The sequence below is a fragment of the Nerophis lumbriciformis genome, linkage group LG23 (assembly GCF_033978685.3).
Source record: "Nerophis lumbriciformis linkage group LG23, RoL_Nlum_v2.1, whole genome shotgun sequence".
In the NCBI taxonomy this organism is placed as follows: Eukaryota; Metazoa; Chordata; class Actinopteri; order Syngnathiformes; family Syngnathidae; genus Nerophis; species Nerophis lumbriciformis.
In genome coordinates, this window is record NC_084570.2 from 40,671,424 (window position 1) to 40,682,852 (window position 11,429).

The window sequence follows — 11,429 nt, forward strand, 5'->3', positions numbered from 1 at the left end:
CTTTATGGCAGCGCCTCCTCAGGTAAAGAGCAGCAAGGTGGGCGTGAACAGAAGAGCGCCCCCTGCAGTTAACCAATATATCAGGGCCACTCATTTTGTATAGATGATCTTTGACCTATGGCCTTAGAGGCAGCAGAATGCTCCTGTTATATAGAGGATCTTTGACTTGCCTTTTTGTTGCAGGTCCTTAAAGGCAACAGAGCGCTCATGTCGTAATAAGGATCTTTAACTTTCCTTTTTGTTGCAGGTCCTTAAAGGTGATTAAAAAGTGCTTCTGTCATAAATAAATAAATAAATAAATGATAAATGGGTTATACTTGTATAGCGCTTTTCTACCTTCAAGGTACTCAAAGCGCTTTGACAGTATTTCCACATTCACCCATTCACACACACATTCACACACTGATGGCGGGAGCTGCCATGCAAGGCATAAAGAGGATCTTTGACTTACTTTTGTTACAGGTCCTTAAATGTGATTTAAAAAGTGCATGTGTCATAAAGAGGATCTTTGACTTGCTTATTTGTTGCAGGTCCTTAAATGTGATTAAAAAGTGCTTCTGTCATAAAGAGGATCTTTGACTTGCTTTTTTGTTGCAGGTCCTTAAAGGTGAATAAAAAGTGCTCCTGTCAGAAAGAGGATCTTTGACTGACTTATTGTTGCAGGTCCTTAAAGGCAACAGAGCGCTCATGTCGTATAAAGGATCTTTGACTTACCTTTTTGTTGTGGGTCCTTAAAGGCAATAGAGCGCTCATGTCGTAATAAGAATCTTTAACTTGCCTTTTTGTTGCAGGTCGTTAAAGGTGATTGAAAAGTGCTTCTGTCATAAATAGGATATTTGACTTGACTTGTTGTTGCAGGTACTTAAAGGCAACAGAGCGCTCATGTCGTATAAAGGATATTTGACTTGCCTTTTTATTGCGGGTCCTTAGAGGCAACAGAGAACTCATGTCGTAAAAAGGATCTTTGACTTGCCTTTTTGTTGTGGGTCCTTAAAGGCAATAGAGCGCCCATGTCGTAATAAGAATCTTTAACTTGCCTTTTTGTTGCAGGTCCTTAAAGGAGATTGAAAAGTGCTTCTGTCATAAAGAGGATCTTTGACTTGTTTTTTTGTTGCAGGTTCTTAAATGTGATTAAAAAATGCTTCAGTCATAAAGAGGATCTTTGACTTGCCTTTTGTTGCAAGTCCTTAAAGGCAACAGAGCGCTCATGTCGTAATAAGGATCTTCAACTTGCCTTTTTGTTCCAGGTCCTTAAAGGTGATTGAAAAGTGCTTCTGTCATAAAGAGGATCTTTGACTTGACTTGTTGCAGGTCCTTAAAGGCAACAGAGCGCTCATGTCGTATAAAAGATCTTTCACTTGCCTTTTTATTGCGGGTCCTTAGAGGCAACAGAGCGCTCATGTCGTATAAATGATCTTTGACTTGACTTGTTGTTGCAGGTCCTTAAAGGTGATTAAAAAGTGCTTCTGTCATATAGAGGATCTTTGACTTGCTTTTTTGTTGCAGGTCCTTGAAGGTGATTGAAGAGTGCTTCTGTCATAAAGAGGATCTTTGGCTGGACTTGTTGTTGCAGGTCCTTTAAGGCAATAGAGCGCTCATGTCGTATAAAGGATCTTTGACTTGCCTTTTTATTGCGGGTCCTTAGAGACAACAGAGTGCTCATGTCGTATAAATGATCTTTGACTTGACTTGTTGTTGCAGGTCCTTAAAGGTGATTAAAAAGTGCTTCTGTCATAAAGAGGATCTTTGACTTGCTTTTTTGTTGTAGGTCCTTAAATGTGATTAAAAAGTGCTTCTGTCATAAAGAGGATCTTTGACTTGACTTGTTGTTGCAGGTCCTTTAAGGCCACAGAGCGCTCATGTCGTATAAAGGATATTTGACCTGACTTGTTGTTGCAGGTCCTTAAAGGTGATTAAAAAGTGCTCCTGTCATAAAGACGATCTTTGACTTGCTTTTTTGTTGCAGGTCCTTAAATGTGATTGAAAAATGCTTCTGCCATAAAGAGGATCTTTTATTTGTCTTTTTTTTTTTGCAGGTCCTTAAAGGCAACAGAGCACTCATGTTGTATAAAGGATCTTTGATTTAACATTTTGTTGTAACGGTGTAACGGTTCAGCGGAGAAGGCAGCAGGAAGTCCAGAGGGAATCCGGGGAAACGAGACACACAGCTAGAAACCAGGGAATGACACAGAGCTGCTGGATGACGACACAGGACAAGACACGATGAGCACTTAGGAGGGGAAGCACAAAGAGCAAGGAGACGTGTAGGGCTTACTGTACAGGTACAAGTAGCTGCATTCTGATACTGGAACGCAGGACACGCTGCCTCAAGAAGGCAGGGGAGATCTCATCAGAGCCAGGTGTGTTGATTGTAGATTGAGTGCGGAGGCGCGGCTGCAGCAGGAGAGGAACACCCGTGGGCGTGTCCAGCGGTGCACTCCGCACAGCAGAATGTGTGGCGGCAGGTGTTTGAACCGTCACAGACGAAGCACTCATGTCTTATAAAGGATCTTTGTCTTGACTTGTTGCAGGTCCTTCGAGGCAGCAGAGTGCTCCTGTCATAAAGAGAATCTTTAACTTGCTTTTTTGTTGCAGGTCCTTAAAGGTGATAAAAAGTGCTCCTGTCATATAGAGAATCTTTCACTTGACTTATTATTGCAGGTTCTTATAGGTGATTAAAAGGGGCCTCCGTCATAAAGAGGATCTTCGACTTGACTTGTTGTTGCAGGTCCTTAAAGGCAACAGAGCGCTAATATCGTATAAAGGATCTTTGACGTGACTTTTTGTTGCAGGCCCTTGAAGGAGACAAAGCGATCATGTCGTATAAAGCATCTTTGACTTGACTTTTTGTTGCAGGTCCTCGAAGGCAACAAAGCGCTGATGTTGTGTATAGAATCTTTGACTTGACTTTTTGTTGCAGGTTCTTAAAGAGGACAGAGCACCTAAGTCATATACAAAATATTTGACTTGACTTGTTGTTGCAGGTCCTTAAAGGGCAACAGAGGGCTTCTGTCGTGTATAGGATCTTTGACTTGTCTTTTTGTTTGCAGGTCCTTAAAGGTGATAAAAAGTGATCCCGTCGTATAGACGATCTTTGACTTGTCTTTTTGTTCCAGGTCCTTAAAGGTAACTGAGTGCTCATGTTGTATAAATGATCTTTGAATTGTATATTTGTTGCAGATCTTTAAAGGGTAACAAAGTGCTTCTGTCGTATAAAGGATCTTAGACTCACCTTTTTGTTGCGGGTCCTTAAAGGTGATTAAAAAGTGCTTCTGTCGCATAGAGGATATTTGACTTGCCTTTTTGTTGCAGGTCCTTAAAGGCAACAGAGCGCTCATGTCGTAATAAGGATCTTTAACTTTCCTTTTTGTTGCAGGTCCTTAAAGGTGATTAAAAAGTGCTTCTGTCATAAATAAATAAATAAATAAATGATAAATGGGTTATACTTGTATAGCGCTTTTCTACCTTCAAGGTACTCAAAGCGCTTTGACAGTATTACCACATTCACCCATTCACACACACATTCACACACTGATGGCGGGAGCTGCCGTGCAAGGCATAAAGAGGATCTTTGACTTACTTTTGTTACAGGTCCTTAAATGTGATTTAAAAAGTGCATGTGTCATAAAGAGGATCTTTGACTTGCTTATTTGTTGCAGGTCCTTAAATGTGATTAAAAAGTGCTTCTGTCATAAAGAGGATCTTTGACTTGCTTTTTTGTTGCAGGTCCTTAAAGGTGAATAAAAAGTGCTCCTGTCAGAAAGAGGATCTTTGACTGACTTATTGTTGCAGGTCCTTAAAGGCAACAGAGCGCTCATGTCGTATAAAGGATCTTTGACTTACCTTTTTGTTGTGGGTCCTTAAAGGCAATAGAGCGCTCATGTCGTAATAAGAATCTTTAACTTGCCTTTTTGTTGCAGGTCCTTAAAGGTGATTGAAAAGTGCTTCTGTCATAAATAGGATATTTGACTTGACTTGTTGTTGCAGGTACTTAAAGGCAACAGAGCGCTCATGTCGTATAAAGGATATTTGACTTGCCTTTTTATTGCGGGTCCTTAGAGGAAACAGAGAACTCATGTCGTAAAAAGGATCTTTGACTTGCCTTTTTGTTGTGGGTCCTTAAAGGCAATAGAGCGCCCATGTCGTAATAAGAATCTTTAACTTGCCTTTTTGTTGCAGGTCCTTAAAGGAGATTGAAAAATGCTTCTGTCATAAAGAGGATCTTTGACTTGCTTTTTTGTTGCAGGTTCTTAAATGTGATTAAAAAATGCTTCAGTCATAAAGAGGATCTTTGACTTGCCTTTTGTTGCAAGTCCTTAAAGGCAACAGAGCGCTCATGTCGTAATAAGGATCTTCAACTTGCCTTTTTGTTCCAGGTCCTTAAAGGTGATTGAAAAGTGCTTCTGTCATAAAGAGGATCTTTGACTTGACTTGTTGCAGGTCCTTAAAGGCAACAGAGCGCTCATGTCGTATAAAAGATCTTTCACTTGCCTTTTTATTGCGGGTCCTTAGAGGCAACAGAGCGCTCATGTCGTATAAATGATCTTTGACTTGACTTGTTGTTGCAGGTCCTTAAAGGTGATTAAAAAGTGCTTCTGTCATATAGAGGATCTTTGACTTGCTTTTTTGTTGCAGGTCCTTGAAGGTGATTGAAGAGTGCTTCTGTCATAAAGAGGATCTTTGGCTGGACTTGTTGTTGCAGGTCCTTTAAGGCAATAGAGCGCTCATGTCGTATAAAGGATCTTTGACTTGCCTTTTTATTGCGGGTCCTTAGAGACAACAGAGCGCTCATGTCGTATAAATGATCTTTGACTTGACTTGTTGTTGCAGGTCCTTAAAGGTGATTAAAAAGTGCTTCTGTCATAAAGAGGATCTTTGACTTGCTTTTTTGTTGTAGGTCCTTAAATGTGATTAAAAAGTGCTTCTGTCATAAAGAGGATCTTTGACTTGACTTGTTGTTGCAGGTCCTTTAAGGCCACAGAGCGCTCATGTCGTATAAAGGATATTTGACCTGACTTGTTGTTGCAGGTCCTTAAAGGTGATTAAAAAGTGCTCCTGTCATAAAGACGATCTTTGACTTGCTTTTTTGTTGCAGGTCCTTAAATGTGATTGAAAAAAAGTGCTTCTGCCATAAAGAGGATCTTTTATTTGTCTTTTTTTTTTGCAGGTCCTTAAAGGCAACAGAGCACTCATGTTGTATAAAGGATCTTTGATTTAACATTTTGTTGTAACGGTGTAACGGTTCAGCGGAGAAGGCAGCAGGAAGTCCAGAGGGAATCCGGGGAAACGAGACACACAGCTAGAAACCAGGGAATGACACAGAGCTGCTGGATGACGACACAGGACAAGACACGATGAGCACTTAGGAGGGGAAGCACAAAGAGCAAGGAGACGTGTAGGGCTTACTGTACAGGTACAAGTAGCTGCATTCTGATACTGGAACGCAGGACACGCTGCCTCAAGAAGGCAGGGGAGATCTCATCAGAGCCAGGTGTGTTGATTGTAGATTGAGTGCGGAGGCGCGGCTGCAGCAGGAGAGGAACACCCGTGGGCGTGTCCAGCGGTGCACTCCGCACAGCAGAATGTGTGGCGGCAGGTGTTTGAACCGTCACAGACGAAGCACTCATGTCTTATAAAGGATCTTTGTCTTGACTTGTTGCAGGTCCTTCGAGGCAGCAGAGTGCTCCTGTCATAAAGAGAATCTTTAACTTGCTTTTTTGTTGCAGGTCCTTAAAGGTGATAAAAAGTGCTCCTGTCATATAGAGAATCTTTGACTTGACTTATTATTGCAGGTTCTTATAGGTGATTAAAAGGGGCCTCCGTCATAAAGAGGATCTTCGACTTGACTTGTTGTTGCAGGTCCTTAAAGGCAACAGAGCGCTAATATCGTATAAAGGATCTTTGACGTGACTTTTTGTTGCAGGCCCTTGAAGGAGACAAAGCGATCATGTCGTATAAAGCATCTTTGACTTGACTTTTTGTTGCAGGTCCTCGAAGGCAACAAAGCGCTGATGTTGTGTATAGAATCTTTGACTTGACTTTTTGTTGCAGGTTCTTAAAGAGGACAGAGCACCTAAGTCATATACAAAATATTTGACTTGACTTGTTGTTGCAGGTCCTTAAAGGGCAACAGAGGGCTTCTGTCGTGTATAGGATCTTTGACTTGTCTTTTTGTTTGCAGGTCCTTAAAGGTGATAAAAAGTGATCCCGTCGTATAGACGATCTTTGACTTGTCTTTTTGTTCCAGGTCCTTAAAGGTAACTGAGTGCTCATGTTGTATAAATGATCTTTGAATTGTATATTTGTTGCAGATCTTTAAAGGGTAACAAAGTGCTTCTGTCGTATAAAGGATCTTTGACTCACCTTTTTGTTGCGGGTCCTTAAAGGTGATTAAAAAGTGCTTCTGTCGCATAGAGGATATTTGACTTGCCTTTTTGTTGCAGGTCCTTAAAGGCAACAGAGCGCTCATGTCGTAATAAGGATCTTTAACTTTCCTTTTTGTTGCAGGTCCTTAAAGGTGATTAAAAAGTGCTTCTGTCATAAATAAATAAATAAATAAATGATAAATGGGTTATACTTGTATAGCGCTTTTCTACCTTCAAGGTACTCAAAGCGCTTTGACAGTAGTTCCACATTCACCCATTCACACACACATTCACACACTGATGGCGGGAGCTGCCGTGCAAGGCATAAAGGGGATCTTTGACTTACTCTTGTTACAGGTCCTTAAATGTGATTTAAAAAGTGCATGTGTCATAAAGAGGATCTTTGACTTGCTTATTTGTTGCAGGTCCTTAAATGTGATTAAAAAGTGCTTCTGTCATAAAGAGGATCTTTGACTTGCTTTTTTGTTGCAGGTCCTTAAAGGTGATTAAAAAGTGCTCCTGTCATAAAGAGGATCTTTGACTGACTTATTGTTGCAGGTCCTTAAAGGCAACAGAGCGCTCATGTCGTATAAAGGATCTTTGACTTGCCTTTTTGTTGTGGGTCCTTAAAGGCAATAGAGCGCTCATGTCGTAATAAGAATCTTTAACTTGCCTTTTTGTTGCAGGTCCTTAAAGGTGATTGAAAAGTGCTTCTGTCATAAATAGGATATTTGACTTGACTTGTTGTTGCAGGTACTTAAAGGCAACAGAGCGCTCATGTCGTATAAAGGATATTTGACTTGCCTTTTTATTGCGGGTCCTTAGAGGCAACAGAGAACTCATGTCGTAAAAAGGATCTTTGACTTGCCTTTTTGTTGTGGGTCCTTAAAGGCAATAGAGCGCCCATGTCGTAATAAGAATCTTTAACTTGCCTTTTTGTTGCAGGTCCTTAAAGGAGATTGAAAAGTGCTTCTGTCATAAAGAGGATCTTTGACTTGCTTTTTTGTTGCAGGTTCTTAAATGTGATTAAAAAATGCTTCAGTCATAAAGAGGATCTTTAACTTGCCTTTTGTTGCAGGTCCTTAAAGGCAACAGAGCGCTCATGTCGTAATAAGGATCTTCAACTTGCCTTTTTGTTCCAGGTCCTTAAAGGTGATTGAAAAGTGCTTCTGTCATAAAGAGGATCTTTGACTTGACTTGTTGCAGGTCCTTAAAGGCAACAGAGCGCTCATGTCGTATAAAAGATCTTTCACTTGCCTTTTTATTGCGGGTCCTTAGAGGCAACAGAGCGCTCATGTCGTATAAATGATCTTTGACTTGACTTGTTGTTGCAGGTCCTTAAAGGTGATTAAAAAGTGCTTCTGTCATAAAGAGGATCTTTGACTTGCTTTTTTGTTGCAGGTCCTTAAAGGTGATTAAAAAGTGCTTTTGTCCCATAGAGGATCTTTGACTTGACTTGTTGTTGCAGGTCCTTAAAGGCGACAGAGCGCTCATGTTGTATAAAGGATCCTCGACTTGCCTTTTTGTTGCGGGTCCTTAAAGCCAACAGAGCGCTCATGTCATAAAAAGGATCTTTGATTTGACTTTTTATTGCATGTTCTTAAAGAGGACGGAGCACTCATGTCTTATAAAGGATCTTTGACTTGACTTGTTGTTGCAGGTCCTTAAAGGCGACAGAGCGCTCATGTCGCATAAAGGATCTTTGATTTGACTTTTTGTTGCAGGCCCTCGAAGGCGACAAAGCACTCATGTCGTATAAAGGATCTTTGACTTGCCTTTTTGTTGCAGGTCCTTAAAGGTGATAAATAGAAAAAAATAAATAAATTAAAAAAAAGAAATTAAAAAAAAGGTGATAAATAGTGCTCCCGTCGTATAGAGGATCCTTGACATCATTTTTGGCAGGTCCTTAAAGGCTACAGAGCGCTCATGTCGTATATAGGATCTTTGACTTGTCTTTTTGTTTCATGTCATTCAAAGGATCTGTAACTTGATTTTTAGTTGCAGGCCCTTGAAGGCAACAGAGCACTTTTGTCATAAAGAAAATATTTGGATTGTATTTTTGTCATAAGTCCTTAAAAGCAGCAGAGCCCTCCTGTTGCATAAAGGATCTTTGACTACCCTTTTTCCTTAAAGTATTTAAAAAAACATGTTGCTCCTGCCATATAGAAGATCTTTGACAGGTGTTTTTGCAGTATGTCCTTAATAACACATGAGTCTGTCCGACATCAAACATCTTTGACTAGCGCTTTGGAAGTAGGCAAAGTGGTCCTGTCTCATACACAATCTTTGAATAGCAGATTGTTTTTAAGGATCTGCTGCAAAAATGCTGACATGTCAGGTTCTTTGACGAGCCGTTTTGCAGTAGGTCCTTAAACAGCACAGAGCGCCTGTCATATAGAAGATCTTTGTCATCAGAAACAGCCGCAAGTGGATTTTTGGCTATTGTTTTCCCAATTGGCAGAGCACTCCTGTCAGGCAGAGGATCTTTGACCTGCATAAACATATTCACACCCAAAGATGATGCGTATGTCAAATTGAGCTCAAAGATACACAATACAGGTAAAAATCAATCAGTGAACCGCGGCTCCCCTGTGACGGCAGCACTCGTGCAGCCCAAGACCGCGACTTTACCGCCACCGCGTTTGACTGTGTGCAAGACCCAAGCATCCTACTCCTCGCTTGTGTTGCCATCACTTAGACGATCTCCATACAAGCTGTACACTGACTGCTCTAAAGACTTCCAGCCTCTCATTACTATTAGCAAACATGCTAGCCATAAATCACAATGTGATATTATTAATAAGCACTCATGCTGAGGAACACAGAGTGTGGCTGCTGGGAACTAAAATTAGAGCGCAAAGAAGCAGAATGACGGATTAGTTGGCGACACCCGAGAACGACGACTTCCTGGTCCATGACTTGAATTGTTTCCTCCAGGAAGGAAAGAAAAAAGTCAACACATTGAGACAAAAACATGGTCAGTAAATCATATTCAGTTACAATTACACAATATTAAACTACTTCACTGATTTAAGGTAAGAAAAATATCATTGTTAACAAATAATAGTATTATACATGATTAAATGTAGTACAGGTAAATCATTTAGAAAATATTTATTTTAAAAAATTTTACGATTTTACATTAGTATTTCTTTTTGAATAAAATTAAAAAAAATATTGTTTTAAAAAAATCCCAAAATACAATATAATCTGAAATTTAAAAAAAATACTATAAATATAAATCAAATAGAATACTGACTTTAAATCCACTTCAACAAAAATTAACAGAAAAATATTTTTTGACACACACACACACACACACACGCACACACACACACACACACACACACACACACACACACACACACACACACACACACACACACACACACACACACACACACACACACACACACACTATTTATTGTATTTGTTGGCCATCGCCACAAATGGACGTCCATATCCCATGATTTCATGTCTCCTATTCTGCTGAAAAAAAAACCCTCTCGATGGGTGTGTGCGTGTGGGTGTGTGTGTGTGTGTGTGTGTGTGTGCCTCTCCATCCGTCATTGGGCCGGGCGGAGAGGAGACTCCTCGGAGCCCAGAAAGCAGGTCAAGTCCAGGCTGAGTCAATCTTCCTGCTCCTCAGTGAAGGATGAAGGAGGAGGAGGAGGAGGTGTTGAGAGGAGAGATCTATGAAGAGTGAAGACGCCATCAAAGATGCAATACGGAGGGAAATGACTGACACAACTACACAAAGTCAAAATAAAAGTTTCACAAACTCAAGAAAATGTTTGACAAAGGAACTCCAGTTTCTAAAAAAACAAAATACTGTGTGTGTGAAACAAAAAGTGGAAGAAATATGCCAAAAGTATTACATTTAAGAAATTAGTTGTTCTACTTGCGAAAAAAAAATAAAAATAAAATAAAATAAAAAAAAAATAAATAAAAAAAATAATAATAAAAAAAATAAAATAAATAAATATATATATATATATATATATATATATATATAAATATATATATATATATATATATATATATATATATATATATATATATATATATATATATATATATATATATAAACATATATACAAACATAAACATAAACATAAAAGGCTTTAAATAAAATTAAAAAAATATGGGGAAAAACTGAAAAGAAGATTTTTGCCCAAATAAATAAGTTGTAACTGTGGAACACTTTAGATACATATACATTTACATTTACAAAAAAAAAAATATATATATATATATATATATATATATATATATATATATATATATATATATATATATATATATATACAAATATTACATTTTTTTTTATTTTTTATTTTTTTTAGGGACAAAAATGTGTTGCAAAGTGGTCTTTAAATTGAACTACTTTGTCCAGGATGTAAAAAATGTAATTAAAAATGGTCTCACAACGTTATTACCAACTTTTGAGGCGTGCAAGTGTTCTTGAAAACGCGCGTGTGCTTCATGAAGACTGGTGAGGCGTGTCCCCACTCGGCTGTAAAAGAAAGAAAAGTGCAGAGTTGTGTATTCCTTCCTTCATTCTTTGAAGATCCTTCATTGTGCGTCTCTGAGAGCCACGTTTGATCTTCTGAGCACTGAATAATGCTCATAATGGCCGCCGTAAAGCTGCAGCTCTCTGCAGAATCTCAGCTGACCCTCCTGTGATGATGATGATGATGACACGTTAGCACGTCAATGGCAATTCTCATGTTAAGTTAGCACAAAGCTAATATTTTACTCTTATTATCTAAGTTAGTTTGTTCACAGCATTTAGTAAACAGAAGTCAAAACTCACGGCACAATCGCTCAAATTAAGCTGTGTCGTATAATGAATGCGATTGCTCCTCACCAGTTATACATGCTAACTGCCACATTTCACAAATTAAATTGAAAAAATTACTTTAACATAATCCGCAAACTTTGACATAATCCACAAAGTAAAAAGGAGCTCGCTGAAATCAGGACGTATCATGTAGCTGATACGATCACTCCTCGCCATTTAATTAAGTCACTGCGTGGCGCAGTGGAAGAGTGGCCTTGCGC